The sequence below is a fragment of the Monodelphis domestica genome, chromosome 4, assembly GCF_027887165.1.
Source record: "Monodelphis domestica isolate mMonDom1 chromosome 4, mMonDom1.pri, whole genome shotgun sequence".
Classification (NCBI taxonomy): domain Eukaryota; kingdom Metazoa; phylum Chordata; class Mammalia; order Didelphimorphia; family Didelphidae; genus Monodelphis; species Monodelphis domestica.
The window spans coordinates 262,766,487-262,788,782 of record NC_077230.1 but is presented as its reverse complement, the minus strand read 5'-3'; the positions used below and the strand labels follow the sequence as shown (position 1 = coordinate 262,788,782).

Here is a 22,296-nt window from a genome sequence, read left to right as displayed (position 1 = left end):
CACTTAACCTTTGGGGACTCATTTTCCATATTTCTAAAACAGGGAGGTCAGAGTAGACTATCTCTAAGGTCTAAAATTCCATGATTCTCTAATCAGAATTGATCCATAACCTATTTAAATTCACAAAATGTGGGATCTTATTGCCACATGGCGGATCTTTTACCTTTAAAGAATTTGGAAGTCAACCAATATTTGGGTCCCGATAATTATATAAAGCCAAATGCTCACTGCATTCTAAAATGTCCATTTGTGAATTGGGATAGATGAAGAGAATTAAAATTTGAAAGGATTTCTAATTTATCCATATGAAATATTTGGATGAGAAAAGTCTATAATACGATACAAATCAACAGAAAAGTTCTAGCATTAATAAATGAATTCCTGGGTGCTTATTTGAAGATGAAACTCTCCTAATTGGTTTTTTTTGTGTTATTGTTCTTTCTTTTTTCTTTTAAAGGCAACTGATTTTTATGTAGGGTCCTTGAGAAAGTCACAATTGCAAACATAGATATTGGAGAGGAGAAAGCTTAATGGGAAGTAACAAAGTCCACTAGAAACAAGAGTGGTAGTCTTCTCTTTGAAGCTCCAATGAGCTAGCATGGAATGATAAAAGTACATGTTACAACACGTGGCCCTGAAAACTATTGGGATTTATAGATGAAAAAATCCCTTTGCACTAGACCTAGAATGTGGGGTCATGCTCATTACCATTCTTAGTAAGTATTTACTAACAATAAAGACATTCCCAAACCTTATCTAAGCATCTTTCAAAGCAGGTTAAACAAATACTGCTAGTTGACCATTATAATCCTGTGGCTATTTCATTGCATTTTCAAACATTCTAAGTATCTACTCTTAGATTCATCTTTGAGAAGCAGTTTTTTTTAAATGAATGATTTTAACCAGTTTGGGGCAAATAGGTGGCACAGTGGATAGAGTGCCCAATCCGGAATCAAGAAGACTCATCTTCTTGAGTTAAAAATCTGGCCTCTGATACATCCCCGCTGTATGATTCTAGGCAAATTGCCTAATCCTGTTGACCTCAGTATCCTCAGCTGTAAGATGCATTGGAGAAGGACTCCGCATGAGGAATGGCAACCAGTTCGCTATCTTTGTCAAGAAATTCTCAAATGGGGTTACAGACATGACTTCAAAATGACTGAACAACAATATCATAACTGGTGTTTTCGGGTGGAGGATGGGGTTATAATTACCTGTAGACTGATTGCAGATACAATTCCTTTTTTTTTTTTGGTAACACATGGAATCAAGAATTGTGGTTTGGTGGGAAGCCCAAAGGGCTTGTCCAGAGATTGAGATGTAGTCCAGCTTTGCCACTAGCTAGCGGTGTCACTTTCAGCAAACCCAACCTTTCTGGACTACTTAATGTCTCTTTCATAGATCCTGAAAAGCTTTTAATATTCCAGAAGGCAGTAATGGAAATTTACCCAAGGCAAAGTAGAGGAGTATGGGTGCCTTCTGTTCTAGACCAGACTCTGCAAATCCTTGATTCTAAACACTTTAGATTTTGGCAACTTATGGACAAATATTGACACTTCATGGCCACTTGAAATTTTAATTTAGTTTCTATGAGTTAGTGCAAAAGGCTGCACACTGGGGCCTGTTCCTTAATTGACTGACAGTGCCATTAAAATAAAGTATTTGGAAAACTGGATTCAATGTGCAATTTTAGAATTAAAACTTTTTTATTTTCTTCAAGGTTTCCTCTGATACAGAGAATAAGAACCATTGGTTTTCAGAGTATTCCAGAAAAAGATGGCAAACTGTATTTCTGGTATCGCTGTCTATTATGTGTGTGTATGCATATATGTATATAGTGGACTTCTTCTTCTTGTAATGTATTGTTATTTCTCAATTTAAAATGCAACTATCACATAATTTCGTCAATGTTCACTGTTCCAAATAATGCCCAGATGTACAAGACAGTTTTCTTACCAAGTGAAGGCTACAAAGGAAAAGGTGTACATAATATGAAGATTTCAAAAGTCTTGTTAAAACTCAAAGTAACTATAACTCTAATTTCAAAATCACATATACACATGCTGGAGGAATACCATTCTATCTGTCTGTCTATCTATCTATGTATTTATAATTAAGATATCTACTACTCCTAGAAATAATTCCTTAATATATGATTATCACTTAGCACAATCAAACAGAATGAATTATATCTCATTTCCCAAACTGGCACTCTACTAGACCAAACAAATGTGCACATTCTTCTTGTTATTATAGAATGCAAGGTTTAAAGTTAATTGGAATTACTAAAAGTCTTTTGAAAATCAACACTATATATTCAGGAAAATATTTTTAAAATATTTTTTCCAGGCCTGTTCTCACTAGTATTTGCTTAAATTAAATATTTCTGTAGTACTGTAAGTAAAGTGGCTATTTTCAGCTCTATAATGTGGTCTTGCAAACTGCTAGGTTAGACCAAATGGACTCCTTTGGGCAGGAAATCACAGAATTTCAGTGTCAGAAGGGATTTCAGAGATCATCTGGCCCTACCTCTACCTGATCAAGAATGTCTTTAACAAGTTTAATTCAGCTTTGGTTTGAAGACCTGTAATGAAGAAGAAGCTATTATTTACAGAAGCATTCCATACCACTTTTAGATAACTATAATTTTTAGGAAATGTTTTCTTATGTCTTATATATATAAGGTTATTGTAATTGTTTTCAAATTCTCTTCTCCATTAAAATGTGGGCCCCCAGGTCAGTAGATAGAGAGCCAAGTCTCAAGATGGGAGGTCCTCAGTTCAAATGAGACCTCAGACACTTCCTAGCTGTGACACTTAACCCCAGTTGCCCAGTCCTTACCATTCTTCTGCCTTGGAACTAAGACTGAAGGTAAGGATTTTTTTTTTTTTAAGTGAGCCTCTTAAGGGCAAGGACTGCTTTTTTCCTTTCTTTGTATTCCAAGCACTTATTAAGCACTTAATAAATGCTTGTTGATTTGATTTTATAGATAGCCTAAATATGAATCTTGTTATAATATTTTCTCTTATCAAATGGAAAAATTTTTGGAGGAGTGGAGCAGGCTGCATATAAGACAAAGACAACTTAGTATAACAGAGAGGCAGAAAGAAATCTGAAATCAAATCCTCACCCTATGCACTCTCTGAATGTAAAGTCTTTTCTTATCTATGTTTTTGGGCAAGTAATTTAATCTTTCAATGATGGATAGCTAATCCGTAAATCAGAAAGATATTCAGTATGGAGGATGACATCATGACACCCTTGATCTGTTATTGATTTCCCATCATCCTTGTTGACATAATCTCCCAAAAATAATGAGCAGATTACAGATAGAGGAAGTATTAATGTGCCAAACAAAAATGCAAAGACATATTCTGTAACCTTTTTTCTCATCCATTAGAAAGCAATTTATATGATGAAACAGGGTGATCTCTAAAACACTAGTTTTTCAGCTCAGGGTAGGGTAAAGGCAGGAGAGCTTTGGGAAAATTGATTCCTGGTGGATTAGAGGGAAATCATCTGCAGAGGAAGAACCCAACTCTTGAGAGCAGATCCCTTTTGATTTTTCTGCTAACATCTGGACCAACAGGCATCAGTAGGGAGAGGATTTCTTTTTCCTCTCTAATCAGCCATGAAACTTTGTAGCAGAGCATATTTCACTGTTCCCAAAAGGGAACAGACCCAGTGGGAGAAAACTTAGTGTTAGTGGAGGCAGTTTCCAGGTCTTCATAAATGCCTCCAATCTTTCAACCCTTTGCTTCTTTCTAAGGCCATTCTCCCTCTTCTGGTTTTTTCTTTCCTCTCTTTTCACTTTTGATTCTATAATTAGATATTTCAACTTTATACCATCCTCTACTCTTGAATCCTTCAACTTTTTGTCCAATTGCTATTTATCTCTTACCAAATCTCAACCATGGGTTACTCTATCATCTAAATCCTCAGCTCACCACCTGCCAATTGGAGCTGAAAATTGCTTTATCCAACTTTGATTGGGTCCTCAGTGAAGCAGAGCACCCTTATATTCTTTTTTTATTTGATTCTGTGTCACTCCTCATGGAAGCTATTCTAAACTTACTCTTCTATCCTTAGTTTCCCACACCTCAACCTTTCCCTACCCCTTCTCTCAAAGCTGAGCTATAGTTTTAGGAAAGTAGACCCATAGAATACCTCAGTATATGGGGAGTAATAGTTACTCTCTGCCCCCATCAATCCTTTAATACTCACAGTACTATGTTCTCACAGATCAATTGTTTTGTTCAAATAATATAGGATAATGATGTCTATATAAAGAAGAATGTAAATGTGAGGCATTATTATTTAGTCTAGAAAAAAATGCTAGATTGAGAGATCTGACAAGGGCTTTGCCACTTACTACATTGGATAAGTTACTTATTTTCTCTGGGTCTCAGTTTCTTCCTCTGTAAAATGAATGGCTTTGACCAAACAAACCATGTATCCCTTCCAACTCTAAATCTATGATCCTTTCTATTTTAAGGTAGGAATATAAGCATAGGGTTCAAAATAATTGATAGACCAGTTTTGTTCGGAACATGTTTTGATGCACGTGTTTAAGTTTGTTTCAATCATTCTGGAAAATGTTTAAGTTCAGTTCAGGTTTGAACTGATTCATGAAGTGTGATTGAGAGGACACTTGGACTTAGTTAAAAAGAAAGAAAATAGGATGGTTAAATATGCCTTGGTTCAGTCAATTGAAATTCTGTGTTTTGTTTTTTTTGGTTAATGACTCACTTTGGTTTTCCTCTGCATTTATGTCTGTGGAGGTATCCCACTGAGCAGAAAGTGAAGACACATCCCATAGAGCAAGGTCAAAATGATTAGGAATTAAGTGAACTTAACTAGACAGTGAGTTAATAGACTTTCTCTGTTTCTTAGCATCAGAGTAAATAAGGAAATATTGCTCAGAATATAGTGATTCTTTTTTTTAATGGATAGGTTCAAAGTTCTAAAGATTCAGCAACTTTGTACATAATGTTTATCTCGAAGGGCAATATTCTTTATCCTTTGGTTCTTTTTTTGAACCGTTTATTATGAGGTCAGAAAAGTGAGAGGGGGAACCAAATATAAACTTCTCCAGGGATTCCCTCCCTCCCATGTCTTTCCCCCTACCCCCACCTTTTTAGCCCTGTTTCGCAAGGGCTCGAATTGTGAAATCATCAAGCTGAGAAACTGGGGGAGTGTGCTAAGGGTGGATTGTTAGTGACCATATTTTCTTAAGGCTGTAAACAAACCAAAATCATTAAGAAAAAGGAGTGGCCAAATCTCAAAATGAGGCAAGCAAGGTTTAAAAAAAAAAGGCTTCCTCAATATTATAAGAGGGAGGGTATGAATCCTGGCTGTTCCATTTTTAAGAACCTGTTTTGTTTAGTGCTTTTCATTTAAGCTCAAGAAATCCTCCTGCACCTGCTCATAAGATATGGCAAAACATGGCCCTAGGGAGTTCAGGAGCATTTTAACATACTCAGATAATAAGAGGTATCCTTTGGAAATACAGACACAGAAAGGGGGAGGGAAGATGAACGGGGTTATGAAACGTTTAGAAAAAAACATACACAAAGACACACAATGATCTCCAAAAGAGCTTCTAGGATTCATTCCTTTTCACCTGTGACATTAACAACAAACCCAATTCAGTTTTTATGTTAAAAGCAAGGTGATTGAACCTCAATATTATGGGCTTTTTCTTTTATGTAGCCTAGGGTAGAATGAATTACTGGCAGGAAACTTCATCTCATGAATTCAATCAAAAATCCTTTCATTTGTCAGAGCCGCTTCCTGTCCGTCCTTTAAAACATCTGCTTCTCTAGTTCAGGACCCCAACCAAAAAAAAAAAATACTTCTTTGTTAAAATAATAAGCAATCACCAATTCTTCCCTTGGAAAAAAAGTATGCAGTTTCTCAATTAAATACACTTTTCCCCTGTAGAGTTTATTTAATATGTCTTTAATAGCTTCCTTGTACCCTTCTCCTTCTTTCCGCTTTGAAATTCTGGAAAATCTCAAGCTGACAAAAGAAGACATTTTTAAAATGCTAACATTCGCAGGCAGAAGCGGCTTCCAGCCTCAGGGCCAATCAGAAGGAAGCAGGGGGAGAGAATGGGGAGCAGGGGGAGTCTTGCTGTCAGGCATGGCTCACAAGCCTTAAAAGGCTGTTACTTCCTGGTGAGGGAGGGAGGGAGGGCGGGCTGCTCTGGGCAAACAGAAGGGGAGTGTGTGTGTGTGTGTGTGTGTGTGTGTGTGTGTGTGTGTGTGTGTGTGTTTAAGGGGGGGGGAGTACATTGCACCAAGGCAGGAGGTGTCTCTCAAGTTAAAGCTCTGGGTGTATGCATGAGCATGCGACAGCAGCTGTTTGCACAAACACTCTCAAGGACTAACTATCACCTGATGTAACCACCAGCAGCTTTTTCTCATCAGCCCTCAGGCCGGGTCCTGGTGTTGACTACAGCTCAACAAATAGGAAGACCCAGATGTTTAGACTGTGAGAAAAAGAGAAAAAAAATGCTCCAAGTGACTTTTGAATGATCTGAAAGTGTGCAGCAATGAGGAAGTCAGCCACTTGTCTTCAGGGCCCTTAGGAGAAGTTGAAGAAGGGATAGCTGGCCTCCAGTAGTTGATTCCTCTACCTAAAATGGTTTTTCCCTTTTCCCAGAGAAAGCTGAAATAAAAATGAGCCCCCAACCCCCATTACAGACACAGTGTCTGATGGTTTTAACCCTTGTCTGACTTGTCTAATAATAAATAACACCATCTTCCCTCCAGAGACATCCAAAGTACAACACAGTAGGAAGAGACATGTGCTCCGAGAACAATTCCCTGGGATGTATTTACATTTTACAGGGCACCAAATGGCTGTACTTTAATAAGGTTTGACAGAAGTGATTGTGCCATGGTGGAACATTAAATGTTTCTACCTAACTACTCAAGTCACTGTACTTCTTTGATGTGGATGGACGACTGGATGGAACGGACTGGGTTGATCTAATTTGGAAATGATCACTGGTCCTCAATATGCTGGAATCTTCAGTCAGAATTTCTCCTGTTAAAATTTTATTTATTGTTTTATGCTATCTAGTCTGGGTTTGAATATAACTAACTCTGCCTTCCAGAATTTAGCACATTTTGCTGATGATTATTTACTACTTGCTATCTATGTGACCCTTGGCAAGTCATTTCCTTTCTGTAAGTCTCTCTGTAAAGCAGGTGGAGTTAGAGTAGAAGGATCTCTAAGATCTCTCAGTTTTTATGCTCTAAGCTCCTGTAAAAGTAGCTAATGTGTTAGCAAAGAAACACTTTGTGTCCTTGAAGTATTCAAATGTATCTTAATGGGTATGCTGTGAAAGTAAGCCCATTTTACACTTGCACTTTTCTCACACACAATTAGACTGGAGAGACATTTGGAAGCAACACATTTCCAAACAAAACTTTCTCAAATATTTTAATTGTCCAACCTTACCCTTAAAAAAAAGAATAGTTCATTGTTGAATATATGATTTATCACTTGTTTATTTGGGTATATTTTGGGGAGGTTGGTTTTATAAGGTTATTTGCTTACGAAAATGAATGATACAGAAATATCTTTTGTGTTATAATATATGTATAACCCAGTTTGTATTGCTTGTCAGCTCTGGGAGGGGAAGGTAAGAAGGGAGGGAGACAATAGAAATCATATAACTTTGGAAAACTTTTATGGAAGTTTATGATTAAAATAAAAAATAAAAGAGAATAATTCATCAGTAAAACTAAAATTTCACTCATCAGTATATTCCATGTGAATCCAATTGCCTATAGCATACTGAGGCTGTGTAAAATTTTTCTAGAATTTTCATCTTTTTGTACCAGTTGCTGAAACATTTTCAATGTCAAAGTAAAATCAAAATACTAATAGGATTTACTAAGTATGCATGCATTGGTATAACTTAGCAACTCAGTACTATAATAGGTATATTTTGGTTTTAAAGACTCTTTCTCATCATCATTAACAACAACAAGCATTTATTAAATCCATATTATGCTAAGTCCTGGGGATAAAAAAGAAAGGTAAAACTGGTCCCAGACCTCAAAGAGTTCATATTCTAATGGGGGAGAAACATGCAAATAACTATGATACATACAAGGTATATAGTGTAAATGGGAAATAACTGTAGCATTAGCAGTATGGATTGGGGGGTGGTAATGAAAAACTGGGAAAGGCCTCCTACAAAGGCGAGATTTGAGCTGAGTCTTGAAGGAAATCTTGACAGCTAAATGGTACAGTGGATAGAGTACTGGGCCTGGAGGCAGGAAAACGTCTCTTCCTGCATTTAAATCTAGCCTCAGACCCTTCATAGTTGTGTGATCCTGGGTAAGTCACTTAACCCTATTTGCCTCATTTCTTCATCGGTAAAATGAACTGGAAAAGGAAATGGTAAACCAGTCCAGTATCTTTGCCAAGAAAACCCCCAGTGGGGTCATGAAGAGTTGGATATGACTGAATAACGATCCGAAGAAAGCTTGGAGGCAGAGGTGAGGAAGGAGGAGTTTCCAAACATGAGGCAGAATCAATGAAAAGGCTCTGAATTGGAGATGAAATATTATGTTTGAGAAAGAGCAAAAAGGCCAGTGCCGCAGGATCACAGAATACATGGAGGGGTATAAAGTGTAAGAATGTGGGGGGGGGGGCGCAGCTGGGTAGCTGGGTAGCTCAATGGATTGAGAGCCAGGCCTAGAGATGGGAGGTCCTAGGTTCAAATCTGTCCTCAGACTCTTCCCAGCTGTGTGACCCTGGGCAAGTCACTTGACCCCCATTGCCTAGCCCTTACCACTCTTCTGCCTTGGAGCCAATACACAGTATTGCCTCCAAGACGGAAGGTAAGGGTTTAAAAAAAAATTTAAAAAAAATGTTGGAAAGGTAGGAAGGGGCCAGATTGGGCAGGCCTTTAACTACAAACCAGAGGGTTTTGAACAAACTTATGATAACATACAGGCTCCAGAGGGAACCACTTGCTCTAAGGCGCCATCTTTAGAGAAGTGTCTTGCTCATTAAAATTGGAGAAGCCATCTCAGAGTCAGAACCCTTCTCAGACCAGCAATTCTCCCAGACTCCTTACCCTGTCCCAGTTGCTAATTCTAAGTGAAACAAGGATGTGATTCATACCCAGTTGCTCCTCTTTTCATGTATAGCATGATCAAAAGAATAATTACAGAGTGGAATTCTGCAAAGACAAAAATTGAGTGTGATCCTCCTTACATAAGGAACTCAGTGTGTGACTGCAAACTCTCTGACTTGTTCTGTTGACAGGCAGCTTCAGGTTACAGGCAGGGAATAGAGTTCCTTCAATAATATCTTTCCAGAGTCCAACAATTACGCAGTCTACCCAACAAACCCATTCAGTCTTTCTAAGTATGCATATATATCAGTTTCAGGCTCCCCTAGGGCAGCTCTCCTCTGTTTCATCTGTGTGTTGAAGTCCATCTGAAGGATATTTACTATAATACTAATATGCAATAAAGTAGTTTTTGTGCCCATGGATGGAAGAGGCAAGGACCCTCACCTTTGTGAGAAATGAATCTAGAGAAAGTGCGAAGAATTTGCTGCCAGCAGAATTCTAAGAGCAGAGCTTCAGTTTGCTTAGAAGAATGTCACTCTCTCTACTACCACTGTCACTCTCCCCTCCTCTTCTCTCTCCCAGAACCCATATCAAGGACTTAGATCACAAAGAAAGAAGGTTATATTTCCTAAGAGAAAAGTTTAGTGAAGCCTTCCATTCTTACTGGAGTGGCAGAATGGAGTGTGCTTTCTGTCATTGGCACTGGGCCACCCTGGATGATGATGAAAGCAGCTATTGCACTTCCTCTGCTGTATAAACTGTGAGTGATGGGCATATCACAAGTAGCAAGGTATCTGATTTGTCTTTTCAGCCTACCTTCAATTTTTAAAGACTGGGAACTATAGTTTTTCAGCAGTTGCTTCCAAATCTTCTAAAATAAATCAGCCACAATTCAGACTCTAGAATCATGAACTAGTTCAGGATAACTTCATGGTAACTGCTTTGATGTGAACTTCAGGTCATTTAAATTAATTAATTCATTCATCATAAGCATGATCATTAGGCACCAATATCTCCCCGTCCTGTGCCTCTAAGGCTGCCAAACAACCATGCTTGTAGGATGGATTATAATGGAATTAGGTGGAATGCTTTCCCCCAAGGACTAGTACTGTAACTGTCAACTTCTGGTGGTTTGGGGAATGAGGGGACAGATTTAAGTTTGTATTTAAGAAAACTTTTCTAAAAATTAGAGCTCCCAAAGGGGAAAAGAATTGTTACAGAAGGCAGCAGTTCCCCTTCTATAGAGGGGACCTGGGTAACTGTTTGTCAACAATGTTGAAGAAATTCTCATCTAGATTAGGTCAAACAGGCCAAAGAAACACTGTGGGCCCTTCAACCACTGAGATGATCGAATTCTGAATCCTGATTAAGGATTTGGAACTGTAAGAAAAAAAAATTTAAATAAATGAAATGTATTAGTATAATTTCTATCACAGGCAGTCCTAAGAATTTTGGACTAAAGGTAGGCAATGAGAGTAGTTGCCTAGGGTAGAGGATGAGGAGGGCATAATAAAGGATACTTTAAAATGTTACTTATTACAAATGTAAATTTTTAATGTCAGAAAATTCCATCCTCCATGGCACAGTTATTTATTTTGAAATAAATCAATTTGCATGAGTTGCAGTGAGGACTCTAATTCACTAATAGTTGGGAACACACCAGAGACATGATGTTCAAATTGGGCTAGAACATCCAAATGCCTTATTCCAATTCTTGCATTCCCCAATTTAACTTTCCACAAATGATGCAAATGTAGATATAGACATATATCCTCCACCAAATAAACTGCCATTACTTCCTTTCTGACCCTGATCCTCTCTGCCATATTCCTCATCAAATAATCTCTATCATTTCCTTTAAACTCCCCGAAGTACCCTGTCCTGACTAACCCTAATGCAGTCTGATTTACTTTGTGTCCTTTTGTATAGTAGACACTGTATCCTCCATACCTTTTATATGTTACATTGTAATTGTTATCTAATTGCCTCTTGCACATAGAGAGTTGGCTTCTCCATCCAGATTTTCATTTCTGTAAAGACAAGGACTGTGTCATCCATCCATTTTCTATGATTCCCACTCTTTGGTATAGTCAATATTGTTTGCACAAGTAGCAATTCAATAAATGAATGGAAGAGTACACAATCAAAGACGGGCTTTGGCTCATATGTAAGGATTAGCCAAAATAACACCCATGCCACAGGTCCAGCAGCAATTCCTTTTGTTTCTAGAAAAAAGCTGGTTTTGCTTTATTTTAACCTCCCTTTGATTCATACAACATTACAGGAAAATCAAGGCAAAAGCAACTAGAGAAAGCCTTTGAAAATAGAGTGATCTAAAGTGACAACAAAGGAATTCAGATTTTAAATGGAATCTATAATCTAAATTCCTCTTCTTGAACTCTGACAGAAGAGAAATCACAAGGAAACCCATATTACCAAGACCCTTTATGGGAAACTGTAGTATTTGTCATCTGCTAAGATATATTGCTTAGGAAATAACTGGGGCTACCATTCATGTGTAAGTGAGCTCATGTTCTCCCTTTTTAATGGTCAAGAATTTTGTTGGCACTCTCTTGGAAGACATCAGTGCCCCAAATTTGTCTACAATCTTCAAAGGCTCTCTGAGGAAGTTCCATCTTTTTGAGAAACAAGACTAGGGGTATAACCCCCATTTTTTGTCTCTTCTAGATGCCAAGGCTACTCATTCTTTACATAACTCATTTGAGGTGATGGTGGATATTCAAGTCCTCATAGAGATTTACGACACAATTTCAGGCTGTCTGTGTTGTTTTTCTACCCAGCCTCACTGCTCACAAATTACAATAAATTGAAAGCGCCGAACATATAATACTTCCTCAACCCCTCAGCTAACTAACCCATAACTTTCTGGATTTTATCTCTCTGACACATATAGAAGTGAACTCCATGTATATCCCTGGTTAATTTCCCATGATGACATTGACAGCACCATTCAATAAGGAGGTAATAAAGGGAGATAAGTATATAGAATAAGTAGAGCAAGAAATGCTTTTAGAGGTCTCTAGCTTGTCTCCTAGTTACATAGGTTTCCCTTTCACATTCTCTCCCCAACCTACCTTTCCCTCCTTATTATATATTATTTCCTTTTGTCCACCTTTTGGTCTAGTCAAATTCCCTTGTCATTCATACACACAACTCTAAATCTCTGACATCGCACTGTTTATACTACTGGCTGTCCCTCATGCTTAGAATGCCCTATCCTTTCCACGTATGTTTCCTTAAAAGCTCAGTTAAAGCATCACCTTCTACACGAGACCTGTCCTGATTTCCTCATTTGCTGGTGCATTTCTTCACTAAGTTACTTTGATTTTATTTTGTATATATTTTGCATATGTTTATATATACATGTATAGTTGCTATTCCCCAGCAGAATATAAGCCTCTTGAGGGCAAGTATAATTTCCATTTTTTTGTCATGTCTCTAGGAACTAGTACAATAACTAGAACATTGCAGGTGCTTAATAAATGTTTATTGATTGAATAACTGTTTTTCACATTCTCTCTTTGTGCCTTGAGACCAGTTGTTCCCCTGATCTGGAATGCACACCCTCCTCACCTTTGGCTTTTATGTTACCTAGTTTCTTTCAAAGCCCATCTCAGATATCTTGTCCTTCAGGAAGTCTTTTCTGATCCTCCTAGTTATTATCAGTCTCTTCTCTTTCAAATAACTTTGGATTAATTTGCATATGCTTTCCCTTAGTTTATTTGTGGATGTTATATCATCCTTTTCCTCTCTACTCCCAAATATAACATAAAGACTGAGGGCCAGGACTATTTCTTTTGTATCTTCATATCCTCTATACCCAACACAGTGATTTGCACATAGTAAGTACTTAATAAATGCTTGCTTAATTGAATCAATATATGCTAACTTGATGAAGTCAATAAATGAGAAAGAAAACTTCCAATTTTCATATGGTACTGCAGAAGGAACTATGACAGATGCTATATGCCCAATTAAGATGAGTGTAAAAAACATAAGGAAAACCCATTTGTGTTTGACTAGTGGCAGCCAGAAATAATCACTTCTCTCCCCCGCCCACCCACCAAAACAAACTAAAATGAGCATGTGATTTTACTATTTAGGATAAAGTTTCACCATTTCTCTGCAAGGAAAAATAGTGCTTTCCAGAAAGATATAAAATCAAGTCACACACACACACACACACACACACACACACACACACACACACACACACACACAGAGTAACAGCACAAAATATCCTTTGTTACCGGACGTGAGAACAACACACTGGCTTCTAAAAAAAGGCATAGGAAGGAAGTGGAAGAACCTCAGAGGCGAGTAGGAGTGTAAAAGGAATGCTGTAGCAATTTTTAAAAGCTGTGTGTTTGCCATAGTGCTTAGCAATGTGTAATAGAAGTCAAATATTTGAAATTCTAGACGTTGTGATTATCTTATCATTATAGACATAGAGACAAATCTTAGAAATCCTGAGAAAATAGGTTAGGTTTCTAGTATTAATGCTCCAGAATGAAAAATCCTAAACAAGCAAATAAAAGCTACTGACTTTGATTTATATAATTCAAAAACTACAAGAAGTCCCAAAATAAGGATTAAAAAGTCATCACCACCACCATGCAAAGTCGTCTGTGGACAATGTCTTAACAAATCAAAATCAATTTTGCAAATACTGTAAAATTTAATTGGTACATAAGGAGGAATATAAGTAGGAAATGAACCCATGATTTCTTTCATACTCTGCAGCATAGTGGAAATTCTAGGGTAGAAAGAACATCATATTGCTAAAAGATGTGTGTTCAAGTCTCAGCTCTGGAACTTACTTGCTGTGAGACCTTGCACCAAGTCACTTAAACTCAACAAGTTTCACTGTACTAAACTGTAAAATGAGAGAGCTGGTTAAGATGATCTCTGAAGTTCCTTCTAGATCTAATAATCTATGATTTCCTATATCTTCAAAGGGAAGAACAAAGATCAATGGATAAAAATTATAGGGAGACAGGTTTTGGTTCAAATAAAGGAATTATTTCCTTGTGATTAGAATTATCCTTAAAGAACTATGAATTTCATATTTCTAGAGATATTGAAGAGGGGATTACTGTAGAAGGGATTCCTGCTTTGAGTTAAGAGTTGACTTAGATGACCTCTGAGCTCTCTTCTGATTTTGAAATTTTGTACTCAACAATTACTGAGTTTAAAAAATTTATCTACTTGTATCTACTTAAAAGGGTCCCTCATTTTAGGTAATTGATATACAGGAATTCAAATTAAGAAATTGTTGGACTAGACACCAAATGTTGGACAGTAGTATCTATGGCTAAAATTATATTCTCCATCTCAGTTCCTTTCAATTTCTGAGTTTTTTTGTGATACATTCACCTGTTTTTCCAAAGGAAGCCTTCTTTTTATGTCAACTATATTTAGGAACTAGAATTTACAGATTGGCAAAATAGGTAATTTATTCCTAGGACCTAACTGAAATTTCAGATTTAAGAAATATGAACAATGCCATATGCTGGATGTGGATACTTACTGGTAAAGTTTAATTCTTCAACTCAGATTGATCCAACTAAATTTAAATAATATACTTATTCAAGGTTTCTACTAGGGACACCCTAGGTAGCACAGAGGACAGTGTTCTAGGCCTGAAGTCAGGAAGATCTGGTTTCAGACAGGGCCTCAGACACTGCCTAGATAGCTGTGTGACCCTGGGCAAATCACTTTATCCAACTGCTTAGCCCTTGCCACTCCTCTGTTTTAAAATTGATATTAACACAGGTATAGGGTATAGGGGGAAAAGTTTCTTCTCAAAATGTAATTCCACCTTTATTTTATTAAAAAAAAAACTTATCTTCCATCTTAGAATCAATACTGTATATTGGTTCCAAGGCAGAAGATCGGAAAGGGCTAGGCAATGGGGGTTAAGTGACTTGCCCAGGGTCACACAGCTAGGAAGTGTCTGAGGCCATAATTCCACCTTTTTAAGACAAATATTCTTATGGTGATTTTGAGTGAAGAATCTTGAGAAAGCCATGGTTACTTCTTGGTCATGTTGTAGAGAGTCCTTAATCAGCTATGGGTTGAACTACAAGGAATAGTCTCTGAAGCCCTTTCCAATTCATAGAGTCTGTGATTCTAGTTAGGAAAAGTATAGGATCATAGAATCTCAGGGTGGGAAGGGACCTTAGAGATCACACAATTCAATATTCCCATTTTTTGGATGAGGAAAGTGAGGCCTTCAGTCATTAGTCTGCAGTAACAAATCTGGTTAATGGTAAAGTCAAAGCTAGAAAGAAGTTCTCCAGATTCCTGAAGCTTTCCATTATACCTCTACCTCCCCATGAAAGACCTCAAATACTATTACAAGATAGATTCATTTTAATCAATGAATTTGTTTCAATTTCATGAAGCAATATATTGAAAATGAACCTGGTGAATTTGGGTTCCTATTTTCAATCAAGATGTCTTGTCTTGCACCAGAAACAACATCAAGGCATACATAAAACATGGAACCTCTTGGTGACCCAGCTCACTCCTCTAACAGTAATTCCTATGAAGGCTAAGTGAGGAAAAAGAATAGAATCATCTTTTATTCATGCTGGTCTGTTTTCCCTTAACCTGAAGTCCCCATTTATTCATGCACTGAATATGAAGTTTTGTGTTTGGGATTGCCAAGAACTGCTGAAGCAGGCAATAGGTTGTCTATTTCACTCTGGGGAATATCAATACCAAAACAGAGTAATGAGAATGAATGTGCTCAAGCCTGTCCAGAAGGAGAGCTCTGCCAGTTGCTGAGAGGGGTTGGCAGGAGGGGGTTCACAGGGTGGGGGCTGAGGGACGATAGGATATTTTATAAAGCTTGGATTTTTAGAAGTCTTGGTGATTCAGTTAGAGTGAGATCAAGGGACTTGGAGATGTGTTCCAAAAGGAGTATTCAAGTAGAAACGTCGTTGGTCTGAGAGAATAGACTTCTCTCTCTCTCTCTCTCTCTCTCTCTCTCTCTCTCTCTCTCTCTCTCTCTCAGAGAATGGGAAAGAGAGCATGTATGGGAAGGATACTGTGGAGGGAGAACCTTAGGGTTTGGCAGTTGATTAGATGTGGGAGTTAAGGAAAGAAAAGAATCAGAGATAATTTTAAAGTTTCATTCTTGGGTGACTGGGAAGATGGTGTACCATTAATTCAATGGCTATTCGGTGATAACAGTGTACAAAGAACAGTCATCAACATAAAAACAGAAAATAGGTATTGAGGAGCACAAAGTGGAAGGAGAGAAATAAGTTTAGTTTTGAATATATGTTGGGTTAAAAGTGGGCAGGAAATCCAAAAATAGGTGTAAGATAAATATCTTAGAATGAGAACACCAAAGGAAGGTGAAAGCTGAGGGGATAGAGATGGAAAACATCTACGGAGAGGACATAATTGGAGCCCCAGGGATAGATAGGACTGCTAATCGAGAGAGTATTAAAAAAAAAAAGAGAAGGCCAAGAAAAGAATTCTTGGGAGTTTACCCAGGGGTAGAATGGAAGCTAAATTAGGGCAGCCTGTAATGGAAACAGGATTGGTCAGAAAAGTAGAGTGATGGTTATGAAGGTAGAGTGGCATGAAAGCTATAGAAGCATGAGGTCCAAGAAAAAGAAGGTGGCCTTTGAAGGGGTCAGAGAGGATGAGGACCCCAAAAAGGGCATAAGATTTAGCAAGAAACTGGTCATTTGTAATATCCCAAGGCTAATTTCAGTCATGACCAGGGGAGAAATTATATTGTAAGAGAACCCTAAAGACATACAGGATTTCATTCAGTGAACACAATTCTTTGTAGAAGTCTGACAACAAAAGGCAGAGGACAGATGTACTTCTAGCCTGAAAGGGAGGTGGAGTTAAGGGATGAATGTGTGTATGTGCATGTGTGTGTGTGTATGTACCTGTGCATAAACAAAAGGAAAAGGGAGGATACTATGTTCTAGAGGCTGACTGTAGATGAGGAGATCCATAGGCATGATATGAATTTTACTAGGAATTTTACCTTGGAATCAGGAAATATATATGAGAAGAGTGAACCATTGAGTTCAAAGCAGATATCACTTTGTAATGAACTATAAAATTTCTGGTAGCCAAAACACCAGCATTCCACAATGTTGAGGATCACTTTAGTCTTTAACTCATTCAAATTTTTCAAGTTAAGATGTGAGGTATTTTTTTTTTTTGAGAAACACATTTCTGATGGAGCCAGTAAAAAAGGCTCTACTTTGTAGAAATTTGTATTAAAGACAACTTTAATGTTAACATGTGCCCCATTTAATAAGGCATACCTTAGCTTTATGTCAGACCTCCTAATCAAATACTGGTTCATATCAGGAACACAGTAAGTATTTGTTGAATTGAATCTTGAACACTTAATTTAAAATTTGTTTTAAAACAACTTCAGTAACCTTGATCAGGACATGTTAATGATCCCAGCCATTTCTTTGGATTTCATACTTAAATAAAAGTTCACATTCCTATAGCACCTTATGGTTTGAAAAATGCTTTAATGTGCATGACCTCATTTGATTTTAAAACCACCCAGTAATAATACCAGTGGGCATTATTAACCCCATTTTTAAAATGAGAAAATGAAGGCTTCTAGAGACTGTCACTTACCCATGGTAACACAACAGTAGCAGAGGATTTGAACTCAGGGCTTCTTGATGCAACTCTCTTTCACCTAGACTATGCTGCGTTTACTGGGAATGACCAAATAGCAACTCAGAAGACACCAAACATTACTTTATTGAGGAGTGCTTTCCATGGAGGAAAAACAGTATATTTTGTCACATACAGAAAATTAGAAACCTTTTGCCTAATTTAATATGATGAAACCCAGGGAACAGCCCAACTCTTCATCTGGAAATAGCTCCAATAGCATTTTGATTAGTCCTATGTTAGTCTAACAAAATGGCTGCAGAAATGTGAAATGAATCTAACCTCCAAGGAATGGACCAAAAAGTGCAATGAAAACAATTAACAATAGGAAAAGTTTGCTGAAGCAATGATGATTGTCTTTTCAGGGGCCTAAAGGGAGGGGGGGTGGGGACAGACAGACAGACAGACAGACAGAGACACAGAGAGAGAGAAACTGAGAAGAACTCAGTTTGAAAAGCTAACAAATACCCACATCCTGTTGTCATCCATTGACCTGGTGCTTACTATCACTGGCAGCTGCGTAGTGAACTTTCCCTCAGGTCTCCAGAGGTCCTCTGCCCCTGCTTTCCCAAAGCCCTCTCAGAAAAGGTAAAGAGAAGGCATGCTTGCTTTTTTTCTCCTCCCTGGAGAGCAGCTAACTCCCCATTAGAGCTGCCTCACATCATTTATTGACCAAACTTGCTCGTGCTTGATTATGGTTACTATCAGCAGTTTCTAAACCTCCCTTGAAAATAAACAATGGCCCATGTGACTGAGGACCTAAGAGAAATCAAGGAAGGGCCTGAAAAGAGCCAGGCAGCAGAATTTGGGGAACTGTAACATATGATGCTTCTCCTTTCCATTCCCTTTTATTTAATTTTGTCTGTGTTTGGCTTCAGGTAGATACTGATATCCTTAGCATATCAGAAGCTATAGAAGGGAATGAGGAAGAAAGGGAAAAGGGAAAGACAATCATAAAAAGGTGAAGCATAATTTAGGGACCAAATAGAATTTTTATAGGCCTAACCATTCTGAAAATGTTTGTAACTATTCTTTATCAGTATTCCAAAGAAAAAAGGCGGGGGAGGGGGGAACCAACAACCTGTGGTCCAAAAATCTGAGAGTTGTTTTAAACTTGTACCTTGAAGTTCCTCCTTTACATTGCTCCACTGGACAACCACAGACTCTCTCCCTGTGCTTCCTAACGGCTGCCCACATGTCTTTTTAATTTCCTAAGACAAGACCAGCCTCTTTCAAGATGTTCCACCAACTCAGACCCCTTTTTCTCAGATGTTTCTTTTTTTTTATTTCTTCAGGAAAAAAATGTGTTGATAGGTTACAGGGAATAAATTAAGATTCATTCATTCATTCATTCATTTATTTACTTGCTCAAACAGTGTTCTTCCTCTCTTCCCATAGTAAATCTGCCTTATTTTGAAGGGAAGGAGGGGCAAATGATCTTAATGCATTTTGCTCTCATGTTTGTGTCTTTGTGACCCTTTAAAATGCAAACTTTAGAGAAGCCAATGAAAAGTTACCTCCATCTGGAAGCATTTACAGATTGAGGTGTCCCAACTCCAGCTGTTTGTCTAAAATTTCCATTTACAAGCCAACTTGCCTTTCTATAGTGATGAGCAGGCAGCAGTTTTCAAAATCTCTTTTAAGCAACTTTGAAATTCCTTCACACACAATCACATTGAAAATGCTAACCATGACTTTCAAAATTCCTTGATTTCCCTTTCTCTTCAAAAATTTAGGAAAAAATATACCTAAAGTTTATGAGTGATGACCAGCTTCACCTAATTTCAAAGTTGGAAAGGACACCTCTTCCAAGCCCCAGGACTCAATTTCAAATTCGCCAGTTCTGGAGAACTCTGAACCCTGAGGTAGGTTCTTCTATCTTTGGACAGCTCTAATTAATAGGTAGTTCTTCCTTACATTGAGCAGAAATCTGTCCGATTATGATTTCATTGTTATCAATGCCCTTTTTATTTCGGTGTGAAAGGTGTGATTGTAGAGGACTTAGCCATCTATTTGATAAACCCAGCAACAAAGAATGGTGGGAAGAGCAGGGGATTTAGAGTCAAAGGATCATGATTTGAATTCTGACTATTTAACTTACCAGTTTTGTGACATTGGGCAGATCACCTCAAAGGATTCATCAGTTTCCTCATCCTAAAAAAGAGGCTACTGGAATGGGGTTTCTGACATTCCCCTCTAGCTCAGATATATGAACTTAAAGAAGGCACATTTCACTTACGTATTTTTTTATTTGAAGATTACTTGGACAGAGAGAAGCTTCGAGGTACTTTCAAGATGACTTTTTCTCCTTTTTAAAAATATTGCCTTGTCTGGTTTTAGGTTATTCATTTCTCCAGAATCTAGTACAGTGCCTAGCACACAGTAGGAACTTAATAGGGCTGGAGAATGCAACAAGCATTTAGTATGCAACTACTATGTGTAAGTACTGTACTATGTACTCTGTCAGTATTATTAAACTTTGTTTCATCTTATTTGACATCTCATTAAATAAATAATTTTTGATTGAATCTTTTATAAAAAACAGAATTCCCTTTAGAGTTCAACAATGCTGATATAGTAGTGCAGAACATAAAAGTATAAAAAATAAACTCTTCTGTATACTTTTTTATATTCACAATCACATAAGAACTGGGTCTCAGGCTAGAAAAGGAGCACTGAGGTCATTTAGTCCAATTTGTAAAAAGAATAGGAATTCTCCCTTCAATGTTTGACCTCTGGTCACCCAGATATTATTTGGAAACCTCTAGTGATTGAGGGGCACCCTAGTATCTCAGGGTAATTCTTGAGGCATCTTATTCTACTTTCATTAGCTCAGAATATTAGGAATCTTTTCCCTTTAATCAAAAATTTATTTTGTTGCTCCATCAACCAATTTCAACCAGTTCTGTACCCTCAGGCCAAGCAGAACAATTTGACCAGGTTGAAGTTGGGTCAGTTCCACTTATGTTGTGGGAAGGCAGGTTCTGGTTGTGGGTGTTGGAGATGGGATTACAGAGAGAGAGAGAGATAGACCCAGAGACAGAGACAGAGAGAGAAAGACAGGCAGAGAGAGACAGAGGAGGGAGAAGAATATAAAATATAGTCAGAATGGTAGAAGGAAGAAAGGGAGAGAATTGTTAAAGCTAAAAAGTCACCTCAGGAGGCCAATTCTTCAGGGATGTGCTGAAGCCAGATTGAACTGGCTCTTAAGAGCTGATTGTGATGTTTTCAGTATATTTTACACTTTAAAAAATTGACAAATGTTCCAAATTAGAGCTCAACTTATTGTTTTGTTGGTTGTCTAGCCTTAAGAAAGTGATGGAGAAAATCTTAATAATGCAAATTAAACATAGAAATATATCCTGCATACTTTCAAAGAGTTAGTTATTAAACATGTATCAACACACAACTGTAAAGTTATCTTCCCGGGTTAGAGTACTCCTAGAAAAATGAGTTGGTTCTGAAGTCTTCTGAGACATTGAGTTTAGGAGCTTTTGGAGAGGAGAATAGAAGGAGGATGTCATTAAATGAATACTACAATCTAGTACCACTACTGATTTCACTAGTTTCTGAGAGTCACAGAGCTTGCATAGAGTTGCTTTCACTGACTAGTTGCATTTTTGGCATAATAAATAATAGCCTCCAAAGCATGAATGTGTACAAGGAGAGGGGGAAGAGCTGTTGTGTAGTTAAATCCATGATATAGACAGGTGGATTTTAGAGGTGCTTTAGAAATGATGTTGTAGAAACAACATCATATTGTTAAAAGGAGACTAACCTAGAAATAACACGGTTTGGATTTCAGTTCTAGTTTAGTCACTAACTAAAATGTTTCCTTAAGGTAATGCATTTAACTAGTAGGTCTGTTTTCTCACCAATAAAATGAGGAACCAGAACTAGGTTGGTTATCTTTAAGTCTTTTCCTGCCCTAAAATTTTGAGTCTTTTCTAATCACCTCTATAATTTAGAAGACAGTTTACTGAGTGGCTTTGTCCAAAATCATCATCATCATCATCATCATCATCATCATCATCATCATCACCTAGTGGCCTCTTCAGATTTGGCTAGGCTGGGTTCAGATGACAGACAGTATGGTAGTTGAAACTAAATTCCAAGCCTTCTTGTTTTGGCAGGGCATGTGAGAGCTTGGTACATCAGTAGAATAAGTTTCAAAAAGCCAGGCTAACATCAATATTTTAGTTCATCATGTAGTCTTCCTAAAACAAAAGCTACAAAAAAAGAGCACTGTGACTGGTAAAGTCTTCATCTTGATATAAACAAGACTGAAATTTGAGGTGACTATAAAGCAACTAGCATCTAAGAATTTGTTTACCAACTTACTGATTCCCTATGTTAAATGAAAAATGACATGTTAAGAACAACTCCAACTGTTGCTTATCTGGCTTCCTCTTGACTCTCCTTCCTTTCCAAGTCACTCTATGACTTTATTCCTGTTTCAGGTCCTCTTATTTTAAAGTCTCTCTTCCATTTGGCAC

General features: G+C 37.6%; 1 protein-coding gene and 1 long non-coding RNA gene across 2 annotated transcripts in view; both read right to left on the bottom strand.

Moving 5' to 3' along the window:
* MAML2 (mastermind like transcriptional coactivator 2) overlaps positions 1-22,296 on the bottom strand; it is a 434,525-nt gene that overhangs the window by 316,365 nt on the left and 95,864 nt on the right. The window lies entirely within an intron of this gene.
* LOC103101718 (uncharacterized) overlaps positions 1-22,296 on the bottom strand; it is a 134,342-nt gene that overhangs the window by 18,209 nt on the left and 93,837 nt on the right. The window contains exon 2 of the long non-coding RNA XR_467975.2: positions 1-22,296. This exon is cut by the window's left edge and continues 18,209 nt beyond it. This is a non-coding gene — a long non-coding RNA (uncharacterized LOC103101718).